This window comes from Lemur catta, chromosome 6, assembly GCF_020740605.2.
Source record: "Lemur catta isolate mLemCat1 chromosome 6, mLemCat1.pri, whole genome shotgun sequence".
In the NCBI taxonomy this organism is placed as follows: Eukaryota; Metazoa; Chordata; class Mammalia; order Primates; family Lemuridae; genus Lemur; species Lemur catta.
Window position 1 is genome coordinate 39,120,438 of NC_059133.1, and position 26,967 is coordinate 39,147,404.

The window sequence follows — 26,967 nt, forward strand, 5'->3', positions numbered from 1 at the left end:
GCCTATCTTGCCATTTTGTTAGAAATAACATTAATCGGGTGTCGGGCAGATGTGGGGGGAGGGGAGGGGATGGGTGTATACATACATAATGAGTGAAATGCACACCGTCTAGGGGATGGACATGCTTGAAGTCTCACGCTTGAAGCTCTGACTCGGCGGGGGGAGGGGGAGGGTAAGGGCAATATACATAACCTAAACTTTTATACCGCCATAATATGCTGAAATTAAAAGAAAAAACAGAAAACAAGATTTTATTTTAGATAATGTCTAGGTTTTTGCTTTCATGACTATTGAGTTTTGTGTTCTATCTAAGAAAGAATTGCCTCACACAATTGCACAAAGCTGTTTTTTCCATATTTTCTTCTGGAATTTGTATAGTCTTAGCTCTTACATTTAGGTCTGTAATCCAAATTGAGTTGGTGTTTGTATAAGATGCTTTGAAAGTCTGCTTATTTAAACATCTTTTTTGCTTCTTTTTTTTCCTATTTTTTATTTCAGCATATTATGAAGGTAGAAATGTTTAGGTTACATATATTGCCTTTGTCCCACCCCAGTTAGAGCTTCAAGTGTGTCCATCACCTAGATGGTGCACACCACACCCATTAGGTGTGAATATACCCACCCCCTCCTCCCCCTCCTATCTGCCTGACATCCGATGAATGTTACTACTACATGCACACGTGTTGATCAGTTAATATGAATTTGATGATGAGCAGATGTGGTGCATGCTTTCCATTCTTGGGATACTTCACTTATTAGAGTGGGTTCCAGCTCTAGCCAGGATAATACAAGAGGTGCTATATCACCGTTGTTTTTCATGGCTGAGTAGAACTCCATGGTACACATATGTCACATTTTATTAATCCACTCATGTATTGGTGGGCACTTGGGCTGTCTCCACACCTTTGCAATTGTGAATTGTGCTGCTATAAACATTTGAGTGCAGATGTCTTTTTTATAGAATTTTTTTTTTCCCTTTGGGTAGATGCCTAGTATTGAGATTGCTGAATCAAATGGTAGTTCTACTTGTAATTCTTTGAGGTATCTCCATACTGACTTCCACGGAAGTTGTAGTAGTTTGCAGTCCCACCAGCAATGTATAAGTGGTCCCATCTCTCTGCATCCAAGTCAACATTTGTTGTTTTGTGACTTTTTGATAAAAGCCATTCTCACTGGAGTTAAGTGATAACTCATTGTGGCTTTGATTTGCATTTCCCTGAGGATAAGAGATGTTGAGCATTTTTTCATATGTTCATTGGCCATTAGTCTATCTTTTGAAGTTTCTGTTCATACCCTTTGTCCACTTTTTGATATGGTTGTTTTTTTTTCTTTTTGCTGATATTCCTGAGTTCTATATAGATGCTACTTATCAGCACTTTATCAGATGTGTAGCATGCAAATATTTTCTCCCATTCTGTAGGTTGTCTGTGTGCTCTTGTGACAGTTTCCTTGGCTCTGCAGAAGCTTTTTGATTTGATCAGGTCCCTTTTATATATTTTTGTTGTTGCTGTGATTGCCTTTGGGGTCTTCCTCATAAATTCTTTGCCTAGGCCAATGTCTGTAAGAGTTATGCCAACATTTTCTTCTAGAATTCTTACAGTTTCATGCCTTAGGTTTAAGTCTGTTATCCATCACAAGTTGATTTTTGTTAAGAGGTGAAAGGTACGGATCCTGTTTCAGTCTCCTACATGTGGCTATCCAATTTTCCCAGCACCATTTATTTTCCTCTGTGTATGTTTTTGTCTGCTTTGTCAAAGATTAGATGGCTATATGAGGATGCTTTTATATCTGGGTTCTCAGTAATTCCCCCATTTTTTGGTGTGTTGTATATCACTTCTATGTCAGCTTTCTCAGAAACCATGTGTACAGAGCTTATAGTTTATGATCTAAGAAAAATAAGAAATGTTTATTTTATGTCATATTTTTTCAAGTTTTTTACTAAGACAAAAATGTATTAAAAAATACATGGTTTTGTGCTATAATTTTGGATTTGTTATAATCATTGTCGGTATGCTACACTGACTTTCTAGATGTATATTCTCACTATTCAATCAAGAAGGGAGTACACTGAAATGGTAGTAGCTCTATGATTCACTATAAAAAGCAAAATAGAGTACTTCATGACATTCAAAAATATTTGTGTCTATATATGCTTTTATAAATATTATTTTTCATGTAAAAATCTGTTTTATATATAGCATACAAAATTATATGGCTATTTAGTAATATATTTGAGGAAATAAATACATAAATAACTTTTGTTATTTAAATAAGAAAATTTGTATAGTAAACATGTAATATCATAATTCCAAGACAAACCAAAGTAGGAGCAAGCATCTGATATTGATCATTTTGTGGAACAGACTGTCCATGATTTATCTGAAATTCATCATTTTTTTGCATTTTGGCACTTAAATATACACAGAACTATAAAAATCACCTCGTTACTTAAAATATTTTTAGAAGAGGAAACATTTTTATTAAACCAAATGGCAAGATGAACCCTAAGAATAAGGAAGATATGTGTAGAGCTATTCTGGCAGAAAGAGGAGTAAAATCTCTATGCATTGCAGCTTTTAATCTCCCTCCTTAGCCTTCCCTAAAATCCCTTTATATAACCCAGACATTCTGGAATACAATTTTAAAATCTTTGATCAAAGATGTTAGTCTAGTCTAGTCTCCTCAATTTTTATGTGTAAAACAGAGATCTAGATATTTTTCCAAGTCACACCATCATTTTGTGTCCAGGAAAGCTCTTCTGACTCTAGTCTATTGCTTTACTATTCCACAGCTCATTCTGTGGAATATTCTGTTCATTCTGGCAAAAGTTCTGTCATAGAAATGTGGCATTCTTTTTTGGAATATATTTTGTTCATTTATTAATCTGTAGTGATTCGACAGATACTTGAAGTTGAAATGGAAATAAGAGAAATCTTATATTTAAGCAAAAACTGAGTTCTCTACCATAAGATGATTGCTCATTCAACAGCTATGTAATGACGCCATAAGAACTAAATTAGGATTCTTATAAACACCATATATTTGTATAATTATCTCTAAATGATGTCTCCTTTGTAATCTTCATGTTCATAGAGTTAGAAACTTTTCTGGATGACCTTCAAACAAAGAAAATATGTCTACCATTTTTAGCACCAGAAGAAATAGCTGGAGTACAGAATCCCGCTAATAGAGCTATGGTCAAGAATGAGTGACAGACAGATGGGCAAGCAGCTGGGCCTTTCATAGACAAAACAAAAGCGTGTGAAACTGAACTTTATTTGAATGTGAACTAAATTCAACTCCACAACCCTTGAATGCATTGTACAGTTGAGGGTTCGTGTGTATAATACCAATGTCTTTATCTCATTTGAATCTTAGAAATAGAAAGTAAATTTATCTGAGAGCAAATGGCAACTTGCATTTATGCCAGCCCCCTATATACTATTCATATTTTTTCAAATTAATACATTTCAGTTTTCCTTTCACATATTATGTAAATAATAGTGATACTTTACATTTTGTAGCAGTGCTCCTTTTAAGATGTGCCTTGAGATGGGATTATTAATTCATAAAGTCATTAAGGAATATAGAAGATATTGACACTTCTTGCTCATTTGCTACAGGCAGTGCAAGAGTCCTTGAGCAAGGTCAAACAATGACTCAGCAGGACAGTGAGAACAGAGCCTTTCCAAGTTCTCTGAGGGCAAAGCCCCACTCTGTGTATCAGGAGGTCTCCTGTGGCAGGGGTGTGATGTTCCTTTTTTGGATTGCACTTTGCTTGTGATTTTGTGTATCTTTAGAATTCTTCCAGTATGATTGCTGAGAAATAATTCCTCTTACCAGACTGACACAATTTAAGAATTCCACAGAGAAAAGGGATTTGAGGTAGATTTAGAATGTTTGAAAAGCTTTTCTGCAGTTCTCCATGGAAGTAAAACCTGAATCAACCAACTGGAGTAATGTGAAATAAATATTTTACAAATAGCAACAGATTGCACAGTAATATAAGTGCCCAATAAGACATGTGAGTACTTAAATGGCTGCTCATGCTTCTTGTTAGGAAAAACAGAAGCAAACTTCTATAAAATGTTGATAATGTGTTTTAACATAAAATATTCAAGAAGATAATCATGTCCTTAAGTTACTCTTATCTAGTTGAGAACAGAATCTACTTAGGAAGAGATTCAGATTGGAGACTTTTTGCTATCAATTTACCACCTCTTTAAGACTTGAAAATGAGCAAGACCTCTTAATTATACATATTCATAATAATTTACATAATAAGCTTTATTACAGAGCTCTCATAGGTAGAAGGTAGTAAATTTATACCAATGGTTCAAACTGAACCAGCTCATAACTTGATATTGTCCTTATTAATGTTTTCCTAAGACCAAGTAAAAAAACATTGGATTTTTGAATACTTCATGTTAAGAAATACAAACATTTACATAATAGAGACAGTATTTGTACTGTCTATGTCAGGTTTCAGTCTGACATATTGGTTCTTGATGCCCCTATGGTCAAAAAATGACCAGACACAGCAAATTAAGGGAAGCATGAAATGAGGTTTATTAAGGAGAGAAAGATAGGATTATAGAGCAAGAGCAAGATATAGGTTTACAGAGTGTGATACATATGTCACAGATGATGGCCAGACCCACTTTCAGGCCAGACCCATTGTCACAGCAAAGGGAGAGCAAAGGAAGGGCAAAAAGGGCCTGGTTATCGTCTGCGTCATATTTTATAGTGCCCGGATTGTGACCTCCCTAGTGGCTCAGACATCACCATGGAACCCCTTTGATTGGACAGTTAGGAGTTGCATTTCTCAGCAATTTCTAGAGTCAACTTCGGGACTGTATGGTACCGACGCTGCTTGGCCTGTGGGCTAGAGAGTCCTCTGCATTCTTTTGCAGCTGGTGCACTAAGTTATGATCGGCTGATTCATAGGATATTCCCTCCTCCTCCATTTATGGCAGTCACTCAGGAGAGGATTAGGTGGTAGTAAGACCAAGTTGGGGTCCTGGGGCCCACACTTGTCTTTCTTCCCAGGTGGGGCAATTGCACCAAGGCAACAGCACCCACTTTTGTCCCTAGGAGACCCAGCATCCCTTGCTATCTACCTAACATCTCTATTTTGTAAATGATGAAACTTAGGTTTTAGAGGTTAAAAATTTCCCAAGGTCAAAAAGCTGATAAAAACCAAAGCTTCAATCAAAATGCTAACCTACCTGTCTTCAAAAAGTCCTTGGTGGTAAAAATCATGCATATATCTTCTAGTACTTTTTCATAATGTAGGATCACTTAATTAGTATAATTTTGGTTCCTGTTTTCATTCCTTTTTTTTAAAGGAGTCTTTTACAAAATATATTTATTTTGAACAGTTTAGATTTACGGAACAATTGAGCTGAAAGTACAGAGATCCCATATATGCCCTCATTCTCCTCTTACCATTTTCCTCTATTTGTAACATTTTGCATTAGTGTGATACAATTGTTACATTTGATGGGACAATAGTGATACATTATTATTAACTAAAGTCCATAGTTTACACTGAGGTTCTTTCTTGGTGTTTTGCATTCTATGGGTTTTGACAAATGTATAAAGACATGTATCTACCACTACGGAATAATTCTAATGCCTTAAAAATCCTCTTGTGCTCCTCCTTTCCTTCTCTGAACCCCTAGCAAACACTAATTTTTATTGTCTCTGTAGTGTTGCCTCTTCCATGATGTCACATAGACAGAATCATACAGTATGTAGCCTCTTTGGATTGGCTTCTGTAATTTATCAATATACATTTAAGGTTCTTTCATGTCTTTCTGTGGCTGGATAGCTCATTTCTTTTTATCACTGTATAATATTCCATTTAATAGGTGTACCATAGGGTTTTTTTGTTTTTTAACCAATTCACCTATTGCAGGACATCTTAGCTGCTTCAAAGTTTTAGAAATTATCAATAAAGCAGCTATAAACATTCATGTCAAAGTTTTGTGTGGAGATATCTCACTCCTTTTAAAAAATTATGTTTCTATAAATTAAATGATTCCTCATGATTTTAGATTATTTCTTAAGTACCTAAGAGTGATGGGAATATTTATGCAGTAAACATTATGAGATACTTGATTATAAGCTTTTTTGTCTTAATCTACAAATTTCATGAGTTTTACAACTTAGTAAATCTGAGTAAGCTTATTTCTTAAGTGCCTAAAGGTACTAGAATAATGTCAGTGAGTAGGTACTTTTTGCAATTTTTTTTTATTCCTCTGCTGTTTCTTGCCCACCTCCTTTCTCCTGTAATTCCTAATTACTTATGTCATTCTGTTACTCAGTCTTTCTTCTGAGTAAACATACTGTTTCTCTCTTTGATGTGGATACTTTAAATAACAAATTAACCATATGATTTTTCTTATACTCAACAAAAATTTTTATTTAGGTATTTAGAACTATAAGGGAACTCAGAAGATTTATAGCAAAAGAGTATTTTAAACAAAATGTTACAAAAAACCTCAATGAATAAGGACTATAAATGCCAAATTACTCTGGTAGGAAAAAAGGGGAATCCACTGGGATTCCTTTCTACTTTTTCTATTTCCCTCAAAGCTGTTCTAAAATATTTTCAAGAAAAACAAGATGTTCTGGACACAATTGGAAAACACTCATCTAGTTCAGTATCCTTAGTTTTCATGTGTAAATTTAATCTCTGATAGTTGAGGGGAGATTGAACTGGCTCTTTTTTCTAAAGATAAAAAAGATTGAGCTGAGTTATTTGCAATAGAATTGAAAGTGGCATAATATAAGCGCAAATTGTGAGATTTGTCTATCGTGGCATATGAAGAAAATTAAGGACTGTGATACAGATGTAGATGGCCTGTGATAAATAGAGAGTGAAACTTGACTTCTATAGAGTCATTAACAGCTTTACCATTTTAGCAAAGCCATTCTAAATTGTGTTTGCAAGTAAGCTGAGTCTTTGGCCACCAGCATCTTACCTGAAATAGATTCCTATGGTTGGTAAAATCTGAAATCTGTATCTGTCTGCATTACTCCCTAATGGAACAAGAATAAATTATAATTATGGTAGGGGAGTCAAGATTAGGAAAATTTGAAAATTTAAGTTTATCTAGTAGACTAAGTAAACAAGTATTTAAGAACATGAACAACCTTATTGATTCATTCACTTGACAAATATTTATTGATTGTTTAATACCATAATTTTTTTTCCTAAAAAATAAAACAAAGAGTGAACAGATAGAGATCTAAAAATATTACTTCTACTACTAATAAAGGTGAAAATGAAAACTGCAGCTCAGGTTTAAGAGCAAAATGTGTTTCCCAATACTGTATTCTAACAGATTTATTGCCCTATCATGGTATTGAGCAGACTTGGGATGGATTAGGTGGCTTTAGATAAAAGGAAGAACAATTCACCCAATTTAATAGGACGAGCACAGTTTATATGGGCATAGTTGTAGGTAATTTGTTGAATTTAGTTGAGGGAGGAGGTAAAATTTTCTTCTGATTGTTTTTATTTTTTTCTGTAGTAAAATAATATGTATACCCAAATCATCAACCTGAAAAGAAGAAGGAAAGAGGGGAAACTGAAGGAATGAAAGAAAAGAAGATGTGACATAGTCGTTTGGGAGACTGGAAGAGTAAACGAGTGACGTGACTAGGAACATGAATGATAGGAAACATAATTTGCAGAGCCCAGAGAAAAAAGTTAAATTTGAGTCTCTTGTTAAAAATTTTGAGAATTTCAAGTTAGTGACAGTGGAGCCTTAAACCAAGCATAGGGCCCTTCTAAGTGTGGGCCCTGTGAAACTAAACCTGGAAATCTTGATTTGACTAAGAGAATATAGCAGAGCTGCTTGCCAGCACTGAGGGACCGCGTGAGGATTAAGATTATAAATTGCAAATGAGAGCACTCAGTATGTTTATGTAATTTTCTGTATACTGATGAGCTATAAACCATTCTCCATCCTTCATCATCCTTATGGTTCTTTTATCTGTGAAACAAAAATGAGTAAACACAGATCTTCATCATTCGGTACTTGAATGTGCTGACAATGTATGGTCTTTTCTCTGTGAAGAACAATGCCTTTAATCTGTTTTTTTTTTTTATATGAAAGGGACCTTAGGTGGTGTTAATTTCTGCTTTACCCTTTATTACTTGAAAAAGATCTAGATGTTCCTAGACCTCTCTGATCTTTTTCCAAGCACAGTGGGTCATTGTATCCTCTATTTCATTGTCACATCATTTTCTGTAATGCCTTTTCAGTGGAGAGGCAGTAAGTCTTTATCATTGCCAATTTCTGTTGACAGAGCTTTCATTCGATTATTGTTCTCAAATCAGGGCTGTCATGAGGACAGATGTAGCTAATTAATTCTTATCAGTTCTGATTCAATTAAAAAAATTCCTGGAAACTTCTCAATGTCTTCTTGAATTGCCCTATGGACACCTTACTGTTTGAGAAAGGTCAAAATTCTTTTTAAATAGAAACAAGGACTTTACAAGTAAGACATTTCCCTGTGTGAAAGAGGGGTTATATTTATCAATTGATTTAAATAAGAAGGCAAAATATTACTGAATAAAATTTTGGGAGGGTGAAAGAACATTTTGCTTTTTAGGTTCAGCTTTTAAGCTAGGATAATATGAAAATAGATATATTTTCTTATAAGCATATAAGAGTAGAATGATTTTGCTATATTACTCTATCACCTTTTACAAATCAGGCTATTACTTTGTTCAACTTGAGAATAACTCATTCAAATAATTTATTATCTTGGTAAAGCAATGTTTTATGGAGATCCATTTATAAAATATTAGCTGATGAAATATTTGATGTTAGTATAGGAGGAGCAGATAACTTTTTATTTTTAATATGTACTTTGATTATATTTAAATTTTTTGTAATTGGAAAATTGAAATACAACTTTAAAAGGTAAATCATTGTTTAACTTCACTCTTAACAAACAAAATGTTATAGTTACCCAAACAGTGACCCAGTATCTAAATGTGCAGCACTGATATTATGAATCTTAACCCAAAGGAGAGGCAAGAATTTGCATTTTAGTTAAGTGGAAAATCAGTGAAATTTTAAAAAGGAAGACCTGGTAAAGCATTACACTGAGCCTATGCATTGTTATAAATTCAAAATGTATTAAACTGAACTCTGTAAGCGGAACCTTCTAATGAAGCTGTCTCACATTACCTCAGTTTTCTTGCTGTTTAGTAGATATGTTTCCTAACTAAACATATAAAGATTTCTGGCTTATTTTTTTAATATTGAATTTTTTATGTGTAATCATGAGTTTTAGTTGTCATTGGCTACTTAAATTAAAGCAAAATTAGTTCAATAAGCTTTAGTCAATGTCAGGTTGTGCTAGGATCTCCATAGCTTGATACAGGCCCTACTGTAAATTATCTTTGACACCTTCATTAAACCTTTACATTTAATGATAATTTCTTTTGATATGTTGTTGTTTATACCTCTAGATGAAATTAATGATTTTATTTGTGAATAAGCTGGAAAAGGGCTTAAAGTCACTGATACATGGGTGTGGTGAATATGTCTGGTTTTCAACAAGGAGGGATGTTACATCTGGGGAATCAGGGTTGCTGCGCCTCTAGCTTCTTAAGAGACTGGTTTTCTATAATTGCATGAGGGTAGGAACATGTTTTAGGTTACTATTTTCTTTTTATGGAAGTAAACTGATCTTGTATCATATGCAGAGTTGACATTACTGAGACCATTCACGCTGTGATAAAAGAGAACAGATTCTAAAACAAGACCTTTCTGAATTTAATTTAATTTATGAATTGCTGCCATTCTATCTGAATATGTATATTTCTTTTTAGGTTTATGGTTGCTAGAGTATTTTGGCTCCATGAATCTATGAATTGATAAAAAAGAAACAATTTGACTCCACTCTCTACTCTTCACCCTCATTTCCTTGGGAGGTTTTAACTACAACGGAAGGAGCAGGAAGCTCTTCAAACAATTAAAAAAATGTAAAGGTCAAATTACAATCACACACTGGATTTATTGCCTTTTAAAGTCATAGTCATTCTTGTGATAAAGATTTGTGATGAGCTGATTGAACAATATATGCAAGAATGACTTCTACTGGAATACAATCAGCTTACCCACATATTAGGTTTAATTTTGAGCAAAACTATTAACTTGTTCTTTTTATTCAAGGAATGTTGTCTCTGGAAATGAAATGTAATACTTGATATGTGTTTCCTTCTTGTGGTAAAGATTGTGACAGAAATATGGAAAAGTGGGGAAAAGGGAAGATTTACAATTATTCATTTATTTTTCTTAACCATAAAATTTTAATTTTTTTTGTGTTGTTTAGACTTTGGTACAATTGAGTATCATAATTATCACTTACCCAAGGGAGAGTCTCATTCTTCAGTTTTTCTAGTTTGCCTTGGAGATATTTATACAAGTTGTCATCAATGAATTTTAATGCAAACGAGTAAAATATATTTGAATATGTTTGCAAGGCAGTGAAAAATAATCTTTTTTTCCCCAGAGCAGTGTTACACTGATTAAGCTATTTTTACAGATAAATTTATGTTGGCTATGTAATCCTTAGACTATTTTGCTATTTAACTATTAAAACGCTGACAAGAAAATTTGAAGACAAGATATGTTATCCTAAAGGGAAATTATACAGGCTGACTATACTCTACATCTAAAATACTTTACTTTTTTAGTATGATTTTTAAGAGGGATCTAGAGAAGTTCCATGTAGCCTCTCAACTGCCTTTGACTTTGTCATTTAATTGCATTCATTATAAATAATTATAAATAATGCAGTGTTTTTAAATTTTGAGTTCCTAGAAATTATCTGGGTATATTGTTAAAATGTATATCAGGGCCCCCCAACCAAAATTTAGATTCTTTTAGAAATCTACATTTCAAGCAAGCATCTTGGGTGGATCTGATGCTGCTGGCCCAGGCAGCACATTTTGAGACTCATGGTTATAACTGAATAATGCTGATATTTAAGGGAAATCATACAGAGGTGCAACATGTGTATTTTTTCCTTCAATCAGCTAATTACTATGATTGAGTTCTTGATCATTTACCATAAGTTACAAAATAATTGAGATCTTATAAGTCTGACTTACAACGAAAAGTATGACATTTGCATATATATCTTAAAGGATACAATTTTATCTTTTCCTGCAGTCCTTATGGTGTTCTGTTTCCTATATATATATTTTTACGTAGCATTGTATAGGTATCCATTCATTTGTAGGTTATTTTTGAGAACTGTAAATATTTTTACTATCAATAAGAGAATTCTCACACATATTCTAACAACTTCTAAACTCTATTTTAAAAACAAAATGAAACAAAGCAAAAACATAGTTCGCATCATAGAAACTTAAAGCCTTCTAAATTAGAGCAATGTAATATCTGACTTTCCCCCTACTTTCCATGAGGATAAAACTGTTGACAAACTTCTGTCCAAGTATTATTTTATTGCTTCTCAAAATGGAACTGTGTATGAGGAAAGCTGAAACTCAGGAAGATTAACTTGCTAAGAGATAGCCTCACACATATGTTATGAGCAGTCAGTAAATCTCATGTTTTGCTACTAACAAGTTGCTTTCATTAAATCCGAAGCAGCTACTTTAATGTCAGACTGGTTCTAAATTGTCAACATCCAAGGAGATGGAAAAAAAAGTTGAAGAATCAAAAAAACTCAAATGAAAATTATAAAGAATAAAAATTGAAATGTGCCTTGTTATAACAATATTCCAGTAATTTTTCTTTAGGGGAAATAGAATAACATTACTAAGTGGTTAGCTTTGGTATTGTACTGTGTCTGAACCATAAGGCAAGCAAACTACAAATGTGATCTTTGCATCAGGAGGTAGAAGAAATACATGACAATCTGTGCACTAAATTCAGAAATCTTATAAAAACAATTTAAGATCATTTATAGCATTGAGGTGCAACAGCCACTAAATGACTTTTAGTGGTGATGAGAAAGTCATTGGTATCCTGAGGCTACTATTCATTGATATGATTGGTCATGGCAAGTGAATGGTGCATTGTCTGACCCATTTTCCTTCACAAGTGAAATGAAACATAGGAGTCTTTACCAATTTGTCTACGCAGACATCTTTGAGAATGCAATTAGAGACTTCAAGGCGAGAGTAAAATTAATGATGATGATGACGATGATATTGACAGTAACAATTTGTCACGTTTTAATTCTAATCTTTGAAATTAAATATTCTTTCCTTCACTTTATAGATGGAGGAATTGAGGGTTACAAAGACTAAAGACCTTGGACTTATATCCAGGTATTTGGAAAAGACTTCTAACAATTGGAGCATTGAAATGCCTTAAAAATCACAACAGTAGTTACCAGGGCATTGTGAGAGGGCACCAGTAGCATGTGTAAGGATTATGAAGTCATTTAATGCTATGCTAAGGAGTTTGCACTTCATTTTCTAGTTAGATCTGTCATCTACTTTCTAGGAACACTGCTACGGCTTTTGTTTGGAATTTGGATTAAAGTGAGAAAGAGATCAGTAAGATAATGGCAGTGAGGGTGGAGAGGAAAAGACAAAGAAAATATCATGGGCTGGAATAAATAGGCCTAGTGGCCATTTAGGATGGGAAGAGAGGAAGAGGAAAAAGTCAAAAATGTGATTTTGAAGATTTATGTTGAGGTAGGCAGCTACGAAGATGACAGTACCATAAGCATAAATAGGGGAAGCAGGAAAACAGAAGCTTTGGGCAACAATGTACAGAAGGTGAGCAGAGTTTCTGAAAGTAATGTGTTTGAGGGTATGTAGAAACTTCTGGTAGAGATATCATCTAGGCTTTTGAAGTGCACCACCCAAAAATCAACTGGTTTATTAATAATAATATGTATTACTTGAAAATTTTTCTATTCCAGCTTATTAGAAAGTCTTAAATTGGACTGTTATACTGTACATAGAAGAAACCGAAGCCAAAAAAGCTTCCACTAAATTCCACTAAATCTTAGTTCAATGCTGTCCAATAGAACTTTCTGGGACAATGGAAAGATTTTATATTTGCATTACCTTATATGGTAACCATTATCCACATATATTTATTTAGCACTTGAAATATGGCTAAGGCAACTGAGAAACTGAATTTTAAATTTTATTTAATTTTAATTACTTTAAAGTTAAATAGTAATCTATAGTTAATGGCTGCCAAGATAGATAGCACAGATCTTGATATTTTAATCTGAAACAGCACATTAGTAGCAATTTGGAGACCATAACTCATTTGTATAATTCCATCAAATTCCTTACTTGTAAAGAAAATGGAAAAATGTAACCAATTTAAATATAAAATTGTTAAATGTTGCATGTTCTTTTAGCTGCACATTTCTCATTGATGTTAATGAAACATGTAAGCAAAACAGTATGTAATATTTAAAATTTTATTAATCATATTTTAAATATAACTAGGTTGCATTTTTATCTTCCTTGTTTCACTATAGTTAAGATAATCTTTCAAAGAGCCCAACTCAATTACTGATGGAACTAAAGTCTATTTTATAGTTATATTAAACAGTTTTCTAAGAGAAGATATCAATTTAGGAGTATTACATAGTGAATGCTGAGAATGCAATGGCAATTTCTTATTTAACATAAAACTTTATGCATTAATTGACTACAGATTAAATACATTTCTTTAGTGTGTTACAGTAGAATTATATAGGCACTTAAATTTCAGTAGAATATTAACAGAGCAAATAAATCACCAGGATGTACCTAATCTCATTTCAATTTTTTCTTTAGTAATTAGCAATTAAAATATATATATCTCAAAGGGATGCTGACATATGAGCATAAAGATTTATCCTGAATTTGTGATGCTCTTTTGTTATAGAAATTTATAGTCAATCTTCCAGAATTAATTCTTAACACTTTAGGCTTGAGATCTAAAGCTGATACTGTGTTTTCTTGCTCATTCTAGCCTTTATATTGTCTCTTCAGTATGGGAATGGGAAGACTCTTAGGGTAGCAATTGAAAACAAGAACTTCTGTTTAAAACACATTTGAGGTCATGATTCAACACTGTCATTTTTATAGATTAGTGGACTTGGACAAATTATTTTCTTGCAAGTTTATTTTGAGTTTTAAAATATGTGAGTATACATCTACGGACAGATTTTGCATGCTCTTTTTGGATTTTCTACAAGTTTTACTTTGAGTTTTTCTGAATTAGAGCAAGAACTTTAAGAAACTTGGGAAGCAATACGAGTGCAGAAACTTCATTTCAAAATCCCCAGCCCCATCTCTTCATCTTTTAATATTTTCTCTCATGTCCAATGCTACAGAATTTTTCATTGGTTTTTGTCAAATTTTAATTAAATTATATCTAAGGTCATAATATTTTTCACCAGTTTATGTAAATTTTAACTGAATTGTGAAGCTACAATAATAGGTAAAAGTGACAAAAGTAACACCACTGGGAACTGATACAGGGAAAACTTGGTAAGCATACAAGACTTCTGGCAGGAACAGAGGCCTGAAATTTATAATGATGATAAATTTATTACCCACATTTAGATACTTTTTTTTTTTAATTTCAGCTCATCATGAGGGTACAAAAGCTCAGGTTATATACATTGTCCATGTCCTGCCCATCCCCCTGAGTCATAGCCTCAAGCATGTCCTTAAAAATATGGAACACTTCCTGAATTTGCGTGTCATCCTTGCGCAGGGGCCATGCTCATCTTCTCTGTATCGTTCCAATTTTAGTATATGTGCTGCTGAAGCGAGCACACAGTTAGATACTTTTGAGAGTGAAAGAGCACACAATTATGACTGGCTCGGACAAACTAAGACCTATGGTAACCTTAACTAGAAGGTCGTTAACTAGCCATGGTGTTTGAATGCTTTGGATGTAAGTTTGTATGTTTTAAACAAAGAATAGAAGTTCTAGTTAATCAGGGCAGTCAACTAATTGGAGGTTGAGATTCCACTGTAACTTTATGTTTGTACAATGTACTCACAGTTCACATTTATTGAGTTTATATTACAGGCCAGACAACAAGCTAAATACATGCATGACCTCATTAAATTCTCACAGCAAGTTTATGGGATAGATTATTTTTACTTCCACTGTACAGATGAAGAAACTGAAACTAAGAAAGTAATCTTTGTACAATTTTGTAAATCCTATTTATTTCACTATATGCCATCCCATGTACTAAATACTTATGTGCATTGCCTCCTTTAATCCTGATAATTACTCTGATAGATTGACAGTTTTTTCAAATCTCTAGTTAACAGATGAGGGAAAATATGTTGCCCAATGTTACATAGCTGATGAGTGTCACAGACCAGATATAAAACCCGATCTTCCAGATAAAAAGTCTACCCCTCAATTATTGGGCATATTTTTTTCCAGAACTGATATCTGTTACCATGACATTCATGATTTCATCACTTGGGGCAATCAAGAGCTTGAGAAGAAAGGCAGGGAACAGTACTGGGGGAAAAAGGCATTCATCTGAAACACAAGTCTATGTTATATGGATATCCTGATGTCCTTCTCCCTGACAATGCTTCTTGGAAAGGTTCTTTGAATCAGGTTCTGGTTTACTGGGGTGAGGAGGCAGATTTCCCCCAGCCCGTATTCATGTTCTCATGCCTGGCATCTCTCATCCTGAGCCTAAGCTTTGCTTTTTCAGGCTCTACCGTATCATGCGCCCACAGATAGGGGTCTGCAAATTAACTAGCAGTGTTGGCCTGGGATTTCCCAACATTTGGTTGAATGAGATTAATGTGGACAAGTGGAACTAAGATCATGGGCACCAAAAAAGAAGTGGTAATTTTCTTGACTGATAAAGATCATGAACCTCAAAATAATGAAAGTCCTGAGGAAGATTAACTAATCAGAAAGTGTATTTTGTCTTTACAAGATCATTAGAGGTATAAACATTACTGAAACAGCCAACAATAGGAACAATTGCTTATAAAATAATGCTAAGTCCACCAGCAGGTATTATTCTGCTCACCTAATAGCCGAAGGATTTATAAATCAAAACTTCTAGCATATTATCATGAAGAGGTTGCATGTACTAATGCCAAGGTGAGTGATTAGAGATAAGTACTCCCATCATGACTCTGCTTTCAGTTAGCTCTGAGGCCTTAGAAGAGTCATACTACAACCCCAAATACCAATGCTACCTTTAATACAGGATGTAACTATCAACCATTAGCTAGTAGGGTTATTGTGAAGATAAAGTGGTTCAACATTTTGAACATTGTTTTGTATGGAATTCTCATATAGAGTTATAATTATTGGTTTATATATCTTCCTTTGCAACCTCTAAATTCCATAAAGACAAGGGCTAACAAAATGTTATTCAACTTTTCATCCTCATCACCTAACAGAAAACTTGAAGCATAGAAAATATTTGATTTCTTTTTTGTTAGATGACCACAAATGAAATGAGTCAAAAAGTGCTTTTGAATATTACAAACAGTTAAAAAATATATTTATAGTTATTCAACCTCAATTTATTAGTTGAACCAATTACTAAATAAACTCATTTCATTAAGAATGTAATATAAATGATTTATACATTACTATCCTGCTTAATGTGAGAAATTTCAAATGTTCACTTTTCCTTCATTTACTTGAACAATGTCTTTATCATTGATCTTAAATTTTTTCTTTCTTTCTTTCTCTTTTTTTTTTGTTAAATGAACCTCCTCTCGATGAGACTATATTCTACTTGTCTGAAGGTGAACTAAAAATATCTTATCCCTGCAGCCTGGTGCTGACTCACTGAGCTTGTCTACTACTCGACCAAATGTAGGTTGAGAACAAATTAGAAAGATCTGACTTATTCATATGCATTTTACTATTTCAAGAGGGGGAGCACAAAGAAGGTAAAATATAGCAAGCAAATAAGGTAGAAAAAAGCATTTTATTTTTTATCTCAGTTAAATTTATTTTGTAATTTTTTTTGTTATGCATAGTCTTGCATCTTGGCCCAAACTGCACAACTGATAAATGACAGGGACTACAGATGGCTCAACAGCTATGAACCATTTGTGGTTGAACAAATTTGGCACATAGTCTTGTTTTCTAATAACCAGAATTTCTAACCTATTGACCCCTCCCCAGTGCCTCCCCACACATGACAAGGAAAGCCCTTCTAAGTGGTTTGAGAACAAAGCAATAGCTTTTTGAATTTTGGGGTAAAGAAATTTTAGAGTTACTATTGCTATTTCCTGCATCCTAAATCTTTCCTAGAATATGAATAGAGCATATTAATGAGTGAAAATAGATTTATCTAGAAAAGCTGAATTATAGGAAAATTGTAAGTTTTAGAACTGGCAAGAGCATGTGTCAGGCTCTTACCTTCAGCAGCAAAGAAACTTCACTGGGACATGTTTAGAGGGTAGGAGATCAAGTCTTTTGAATCTTAACGTAATGTTCTACACCATTGCACAGCTTACTGGCACAGTTCTAAAGTCATCTTTGATTATCTAATTTTCTTGTCCTTTGTATTTTGAGATATGAGCCTTTATTTAGAAAGATACTAGATAAATAAACACAGTTAAATGGAATCTGTCTCTGGGAGTATACTACTGTGGGAGACTGAGGTAAAAGCCTTTTGATAAACACCCTGGAGATACTTACATACTATTTGAGAAACACCCTGGAGACACTTATATACTATTTGAGAAATAATGATGTAAGTACATTCATTGAAGATACATGTGGCCTAAGAAGAGTTAATGGAACTTTCAAATATGTCAGTCCTTCTGTAGTGCTTAAGAGCAAAGGCTCTGGATTCAAATGACAAACATTAGTATCCTGGCTCTGCCACTTCCTAATTGTAGAAGACTTAAGTAATGTCCTCACTTGTAAAATGTGGCCAAGAGTAGCTACAACATAGTTTTGTAAATATTAAATGAAATGATCAATATAACATGCATACCATAGGACCTGGCACATAGTATGTACTTAGTAAATGTTACCTGCTATTGTCATTGTTATAGTTCTCTTCCTCCTCCTCTTCCTCCTTTGCCTCCTCCTTCCCCCACTTTTTCTTCTGTTTTGAAGTAATAGTGTTGGTTGTGGTGGTGATGATAGTAGTAGTGGAACGTGATGATTAGAAAGTCTGCTCTGATATAAGATGTATAACATGAGGTAACCAGGATGAGGAGGGTACTGGTAATAATTTGAAATCTACTCAGACATGATATACAATTGCAAGAACTAACTTGATAGCTAAGCCTTTTGAAAGGTAGCCCAGAAGACCAAGGCTACTGCATAAAGCCTAACAAGTTCTCAGGAATCTGCTTTTGCATATATAGCAGAGTGATACCTAAACAATTAAAAAAATACTAGAACTTGGATGATGTCTCATTTTTGTGAACTCCTATGGCATTTGAGGGGCCGGTTAATCCTTTTCTGTTTTGCATTTTTAACTGATACCTCTCTCTCTCTCTCTCTCTCTCTATATATATATATTTAGATAATTTGGGGATAAATTAATTTCTTTGACCTCCACATTTTCAAGCTTTATTTGTGAAAGCACTTGAAGTAGTTTAATTCTAGGATACTTCAAGAAGATTATGGCTCTCAAATAAAAAATTAAACAGAAGATTCTTTTTTTTTTCCTTTGGGTAGATGCCCAGTAATGGGATTGCTGGATCAAATATTTACACCTAATGGATGCGATACGCATTGTCTGGGAGATGGACACACTTCAAGCTCTGACTCAGGTGGGGCAAAGGCAATATATGTAACCTAAACATTGGTACCTCCGTAATATGCTTAAATAAAAAAATATTAAACAGAAGATTCTAATTAAAAGGATGTATCCAATTTAGAAACAATGAGTGCTTACACATACTCTTCTTGGTTCAAGAACGTAGAATGGAGGGATTAAAAATGAATATATATATATATTCTTTGAGTTTAACTGAATGTTATTTTCTTTTATTTGTCTTGATATTTATAAATTTTTACTGATTATAGTATAGTGCATTTCTATAAAAAAGAAGAGTAAGAAAACTTTAGAAAAGCATGTATTTATTATAGTAAAATATCTTCCTAAGGATGTTAGATTTAAATATTTTATACTGATTGACAAAAATGATAATTAACTGGAGCTGCCAATTTCCTGATTTTTTTAAAAGCATAATAATCATACTTTAATGCTTAAATAAACCATAGATTTTTGTGTATATTATCAGAGTCAGTATTCAAATATCTGTGTTAAGGTAGAAGGGCAGTTATTTGTAGCCCAATTTTATTCTATATATGAAGAAACTGAGATGGAGATTTTTAGGAAGCATTTCAAGGATTCATGTCTGGTAAGTGGCAGAACTGGGATTGGAAATTTTATTTTTATGACTTCTAATTTATTATTCTCTTTGGACTTTAATATGCACCCTCCTTGATTTGACCAAATTCACTGCTAAATACATTCTTGACATATTGATCAGTTAAATGCATCTACGGTAGTCTAAGGAATTTTCTCTAAATCTGGAAAATTTCAGATATGATACCAGTTAACTACCAATGCAATTAACAAACAAATTAAATTGTGATTTAAGAATATTAAAGGGGTTTTAATATTTTCTTCTTGCTGTAAATTAAAACAGCTAACAGAATCTAACACAAGTGATATTGTTATTGATAAAATTATGATAGCCTTTGTTTATTTTTTTTGTATTTTCAATTAGTTTTTTAAATATGATATTAAATATTTATTTTAAAAAATTTAGAAATAACAGACAAAAAATTATAATCCTTAGTATAGATAGCCACTTCAAAATTTTTGTTGTGTATATAAACATATCTCTCTATATGTATGAATATGTATTCTATCTCTGTTGATATATTTCTATTACCCTGTGTACATATCTCTGTCTATATTTTTATCTACAAATCTGTGATTCCCTCAATCTATCTCTAGTTCTAGCTCGATCTGTACAGACCTATTTCTATATCTCTATCTCTCGATGCAAAATGAAATGTATAATACCTTTACATAAACAAAAATAGAATTGTCTTCAATATTCTTTTATAACCTGATTTTTAAATTAATTTATGAATATTTTTTCATGTCATTAAATACTTTACAGAAAATCATTTTAATTGGTTACAACATAGTTTAATATATAAATGCACCAGGATTCACCTAAATTATTCTTTATTACATGAGTATTGAGGTTACTTCCATATTTTTACCATAAAAAGCCACAGTGTAGTGAACATTCTCATAGCTATTTTTTTCCCAACGTTATCCATGACTAACTCTTATAAGGTGATATCCTAGAAAATTTCTGGATCAAATAGAATTTACATATTTAAGATTTAGGGGTCATAGTACTAACTTAATCTTCTGAAATGTACCAATTTGCACTCCAACCAGAATAATAAACATCCCTGAATTTTATCAACACTGGTTCATATATGCATTTGATTGACAGTAAATATCTTATTGTTTTCAATTGCATATTTTTATTAATAATGAAGATAACTTTTAAAATACACATAATGAACATTTGTATATCTTCTCTTGTGAATTCAACACTTGTATTCTTTGAGTCATATTTCATTTTTAAAAAATCCTATATTATTATGTTTTAAACAGTTTTCTTTATATATTAAGGATAGTAATCCTGATCACATTTGTTATAATTCATGTATGTTATTTTACCCTGAGGTTGTTTACTGTATTTTAATTTTACTTGTGATGTTAACAATTTGAATTGTCTTTTTGCACACTAGTAGTCACAACTAAATTGTAATTATCTACCCACACATAGGGCAATTTCTACCTGCACACCAGGTAATATCCACTCCCCCATAGTAAAGTGCCTATCCTTATATAAGGCAATCTCTGTCATCTTAAAAGGTTTTAATTCTCATTAAATGGGATAAATATAAATTATATTTTGGTCTATGAAATTAAAAATAAGTATTTATGGAACATTGATGTGCAAAGAGCAGAAGACCTCGATGGAAGTTGTAGCTCTGATATTTAAAAGCTGTTTGACTTGAGCAAATTACTAAGCATACCTGAGACTGATGGTTTCCTCACCTCTGAAATAATTAAAACTATACTCACCTTAAGGATTGTTGTAAGACTCAAATGAGATCATTGCCTAAACCTGCAAAGCGTCTGACATATACTATAGTACTTAAGAAATAGTGCAGTCTGTCCTTCTTTCATATGCTTGTCAAAGCATATGAAATTATGTTATTAATTGTTGCATTTTCTAGGGTTGTTATATAAGAAAGACTTGCCTTTTACTACAAAAGTTTGGTGTTGGTGGTGGTAGCAGGATCAGGTGTGGAAATCTCACTTCCATTGTCATTCTATAATTTTAAGTAAAATTATTACCATCATCATTATTATTATTCATGAGTTTTATAGATAACTCTAATACCTTCTAATGCATCTTTAATTCCCAGGACTTAAAACTTCCCTGAGATAACTTCTTATTCCTCAAAATTGCAGTACCTTGTGTTCATACAGCACTTTTAAAAGTTGTCATCAAATAGTGTTTTAATTGATCTTCACACCATCCATGTGAGATGATACTAGCAAATAAGTATTATTGTGCCTCTTTTATACATTCTGAAAATACTTACCAGAAAGGCAACTTGTTCAAGCTTAAGGAGAAATTAAGTGGTTCTCAAGAAATTATATGAAAATGCATAAAGCTAGGAGACTGGAATATCTTTTAGTTCTATAAACATAATCATTTTGAAGACACAGATATGAGTTGAAATCGGTAGAAAGGTCCATACAGAACTGGCTTTGGGTTCAGCACAGCCTTCTAGATACCAATCAGTTGTACCAGAGGATGTCTACTAATACAGGTTATGCTTGTTATCCAAACTAGACAGATGTGTATCATGATTTTAAATTTCTGTGTGTTTCCATTGAAGCATTCTTGATTATCTTTTCTGAGGTACAAAAAATTTTATATTATTCTTATATTTTCAATCTATTAAGTAGGCATTACTCTGTTACCTGGAATAGACACTTTTATTGCTAACACTTTCCAGGGTAGCAAAGAAAATTTATTACACGATGTGAATCAGGCTGTTTGTAGATAAAATATTTAGCAAGCCATCCCCAGCAACCAAATTATTATGTTAAGAAACAGCTGTAAATCTATAGAACAAAGGTATTTTGAGGTTGGTCAAGTCCGTCCCAGGTCTTGTTATTATATTTTTTTGTGTCTATAAAGCTAGTCTTCAGCCAAAGGGGCTTCTAAGGTCAAAAAAAAAAAAAAAAAAAGAATGTTTAAAAAGCAGCAATTTGAGTAAAAGGGGAATAGGCAGTGTTAGATTGTGCCTCTACTTTGTTCTAATAGGAACATAACGGTGTGTACAAAATCTAGTTTGCCTAGAAATTCAATGTGACAAAATTCACTGATTATTAAGATGTGTTGATATGCCAGAGCCCTGATGTACAAACTTTTCTTTAGAATGGGATTTGGTTCCATTTTAATATTCTTCCTGAGAGTTGAAAGATTATTGGGAAAACCTTGTGAAAAGAAACACCTCTAATAGGATGAATACTGAGGATATATTAATAGTGTGCAGAGTTACAGGGAGGCTATAGAATATAATTATAGAAAATAAGAATGAATTCTGAAAATTGAAAATTTTATCTTCTACTAACATATGTTACTATTTCCAGAAGGAATTTGTGATGTGAAGATTAAGAAACCATAATTAGTTTCATCAATCTCTGTCAATAAATATATAGTATTTCTGATACGTGTTGAGTACTGCACTATGTTCTGGGGATTGTGTTGTCATGGGCCAGTCATACACAAACTCCATAACTATCTAACAATTAAATTTTAGTATGGGCATATCACAGTGATGTATGCATGTGTGTGAGAGTGAGAGAGAAAGAGAGAGAAAAAAAAGAACGAGAGATTGAGAGACGGAAAGAAAATGTGTACTAAATTACTGGCACATAGCTCAAGGGTAGAGAAAGAGTCTGTGTGCTAAGGGGCCAGAAAAAGCTTCAGTGTAGAACTAGCCCTTGAGTTAATCCTTGAAGAATAATCAGATTTTGAAAATGGGTCTATTACGTGTCATTTGGTACAATTCCAGCTCAGTACAGCATTTCCATTATGGAGATGTTACATTATGCACCTTCAATAACGCTTTGTTATTTTTGTTGTAAAGTTAAATCTCCAGTGTTGAACTGAATTCTATTCTCTTTATGCATGGCTAGCTGGTTCATATCAAGAGATGACTTGAGCAGTTTTCTAGATTTCTTTCTTCTCCTTCTTCATTACTACTCCAGGTGGAGCTTATGCATGATTGTGAATACACACATTCTCTTTCTCACATATTTAAAACAAAACAGTTTCTAATCCTCATTTGGTGTAAAAATGTCCCAAAGAAACGATTATTTGAGCAGTGTATCTGCTTCTGTCTTATCAAGTTATTTACTTTCCTACATTTGTGATTAAAAAAATATTTTCAATAAAATTCTTAAATTTTTGTGGAAGAATAATTTATTGCCAACAGAACTGATCATAAGATTAAGAAAATAGGAAGAACAAAAACAATATATTTTGAAGTTAAAAAAACAGAAACATTTTCTGTAAAATTAAACTGGATGGAAGAAAGTCTTCTCTAAAAGACTAGTGTGGGCATCAAACCAGGGTCCTTCTCCCCCAGTGACTGCCAGATTTGAAGTCTGATTTATTCCTCTTTATTCTCACTGTGGAAAGGCCTCGGAGACAAAAGCCGGGAAATACATCGTCTCCCAAAAGGAATCACATCCATGAAGGAAATGTTTTTGTACCAAAGAGAGACACTACATTTTTCTCTCTTTAACTCCAAAATGCTAAAAAAATATGTCTTAGAAAATTATCTTAACTTTTGATTATTTGGTTATTTTATATTGAGAAACTTTGATTAAGAGCTGAAAACTCCAGCTCGCATTTTGGATGCTCAGAAATATCCAAGGTTTTGGTATGTAGTAACTAAGTTTTTGTTTTATTTCTACTTAGAATTCCAGCCTTATGTAGAGATTGTTTATATTTATGATGCATGGTAAGATTTAACTTGCAGGCAGTTAGAATGATCAGACAGTACACAAGCATATATGCACACACGCAAACATATATACATTTTAAACATGCAAATATACTAACAAAAGGATTCGGTCTGCACTTGTTTATTTACTCATTCATTTAGTCAACAATATGTACCAATTGCAATAAAAATTATGTTCTTAAGATTTTAAGATCTTAGATTTTTTTTTCACAGCTGACCTTTTCTTTCAAAATTGAAATTTTACATATAGTCTCTATATTCAGTGATGAAGGGAACTTCATCTCCTGTGAAAGGTCACTGGAGTATCTCTGGGGAACTCTAGGCATTTGGGATGTGTTCTTAAGAAAGATCAAAGGTTTGTCTTTCTTCATGTTTAACAGTTCTTAAAGGAAGAGCCAAAGACCATAAATATGGTTTAACATATTCCCATATGCTCTTATTCACAGCACCACAAAAATTCTCTCCAAGTTGCATATACCATTTGGCAGTGTCTTCTATCATCTAAGTTAAAAAAAAGCAATTCTACTTTCTCTGACCTACCTCCTAATCTATTTTAAACTTTTCATAGTAAAATATGAAACTTTTGTGTTTTAATATTTATTTACGTGACCGAAATAAGGAAACATACTTTAAAAAATTCTCTATGCCCTTAGTTTAAACTTGGGAACAGTTAGAAGAATTTATCCTGCCATTATTAAAGTTTTCTCAAGCTATCCTCAAGTTAGTTAACTTGTGGTCTTCAAAGACCATTTTAAGTGAAAAACATTGAAACTTGAATAGAGCAAGGATGTAAATTACATTACAAGTATCTTCACAACACCTTCAAGGCATTTCTTTTGTTTAACAGATGCACTCCGTGTTAATCTGGAAACAGCTGACTAGTTTGGAATCTCAGCCCTACCACTTACTACCTATGTGCACTTAACTCCAAGTTAATGTCTCTGTGCTTCACTTTCTTCATTAACAAAATGAAGAAAAGATATATTGTGATTAAAAAATATTTCCAACAAAATTCTTAAGAATATGTACTGCATAGGATTTTCCTAAATGTTAAATGAGTTGATGCATGCACAGAGCTTAGAACAGAGCTGTTTGTATAATAAGGCCTCCCTGTAAGTGTTGAATATTACACTAGGAAAGACAGATAATAACAAAGGAAAGAGCTATTCTATTTCAACAACTTTTTCTGTATTCTCTACTCTAGTACCACATTTTTTTTGAAAATCATTACTATTACAGAAGATGGACTTATATGAAAATATTTTCTGAATATTCAAATACTTGACTTTGAGCAATGGCGGAATTTAAACTACTTTACACAAATGTATCCTGAAAACCTCAAATACTGTGTCCTCCTACCGGGGTTGGTCTCCCAGTACTACTCTGGCCTTCTGTCACCTTGAAGATACACATGAAGCATTCTTCAGTTTTCATTCAGACTAGTTTCTCCCTAAACTTATTCACAGTTTATGGTATCTTACTTGTGACCAGTCTTTCTAATGAATATTATACACAAGGTACCTATGAAGGGCTGAATGCATTGTATTTTATAAAAATATTCATATAATAATAGAAGTATATGATTAACAACATAAAGCATGAAAATAAGTGACAAAAAGAATACCGCCAGAGATTTTGAGTCGTGAGGTAGAAATGAGAGTGTGATAATAAAGATAACTAGGCATCTCCTTTTATAACTGAGTGACTGAATATGTGATATTTAGTCTTTTTCTAACACCAGTCTTCTTTCAGGAGGCTTTCTACTTCTAAATGTTATTCTATATTCTCTCCTCCTTTCCTGTCAGAATTAATAGAGGAAATGGAATCAATTCATTTGCCCCTTAACATGTCTCTTTGTATAGTATTTCTTGGAGGTCTTAGCCTATCAGGTATTCTAACAGAGGATATTTCTCATTGAATAGGGTCTAAATTGCTTAGGTCTTCCTTCTAAGATTCTAATGGTTACCATATTTATTTTAAGATAGTAGACAGATCCATAGTTACAAATTAATGTGTACCTTGGAATCCTTTAGAAGAGAGGAAATTTTTGTCCTTCAAAGTTATCACGGATGAAATAATAAAAGAACAAATGGGTAATGCCAAGAAGTTGATTTGCATCAGAAACCTTACCTTGTTTTCTCAATTATGGTTACTAGGAGCTGTGGAATATCCCATTAGGAAACAAACCTAAATTTGTTCAGACAGCATGTGATGAGATATTACCAAAATTACCATGTGTGGAAAGTAATTATTGTATGAGTCATTCAGATCCATAAAAACAAGATTTTATTAAGTCTTATGCAATTGACTTATTTTAATGGGATTTATCATATAGAAATGGTTGCGTTCTTATTTATGAAATGATGCCAAAAGTGATTTTTCCCCCAACAAATACTAATAAAACTAGCACTGGCAATAATAAGGTATAGATGAGGACTAAAGTTAATAAAATTGCATTATATTAGGGATTTTTGTTAAATAATTAGATTTTAGCTGTTTTGTCACAAAAAAGTAATTGAGATGATTGATATCTTAATCTGCTTCACTATACATAACCATTTTACTATCTATATGTATCCCACATCATACTGTAAACCTTAAATACACATAATAAAATTTATTTAAAAAAACAAAAATATTTTACTAACATTGGTGCAACTAAAATTTTTGTAAATTGACTCATGTTTTTTCCACTGACTAGATTAAATTAATAAATATTTCAGATAAAAAAGTACTACCAAACTTTATTAAGACTCAATTAATAATTCTTATAAAATATCTGTATAGATAAACATAAATAGATATGTTTAACTAGAAAACAAAATATTAAAAGCAACATTTATCAAGTTAACAACTTCTCCGCTGAAAATGTAGT

At 32.8% G+C, this 26,967-nt stretch overlaps 1 protein-coding gene and 1 non-coding gene across 7 annotated transcripts in view; one reads left to right on the forward strand and one right to left on the reverse strand.

The window, feature by feature from the left end:
- Positions 1-26,967, forward strand: part of KCNC2 (potassium voltage-gated channel subfamily C member 2) — a 169,535-nt gene that overhangs the window by 109,958 nt on the left and 32,610 nt on the right. The window lies entirely within an intron of this gene.
- Positions 14,694-14,800, reverse strand: LOC123640818. Its single transcript, XR_006736062.1, has one exon. It is a non-coding gene; the product is annotated as a U6 spliceosomal RNA (small nuclear RNA).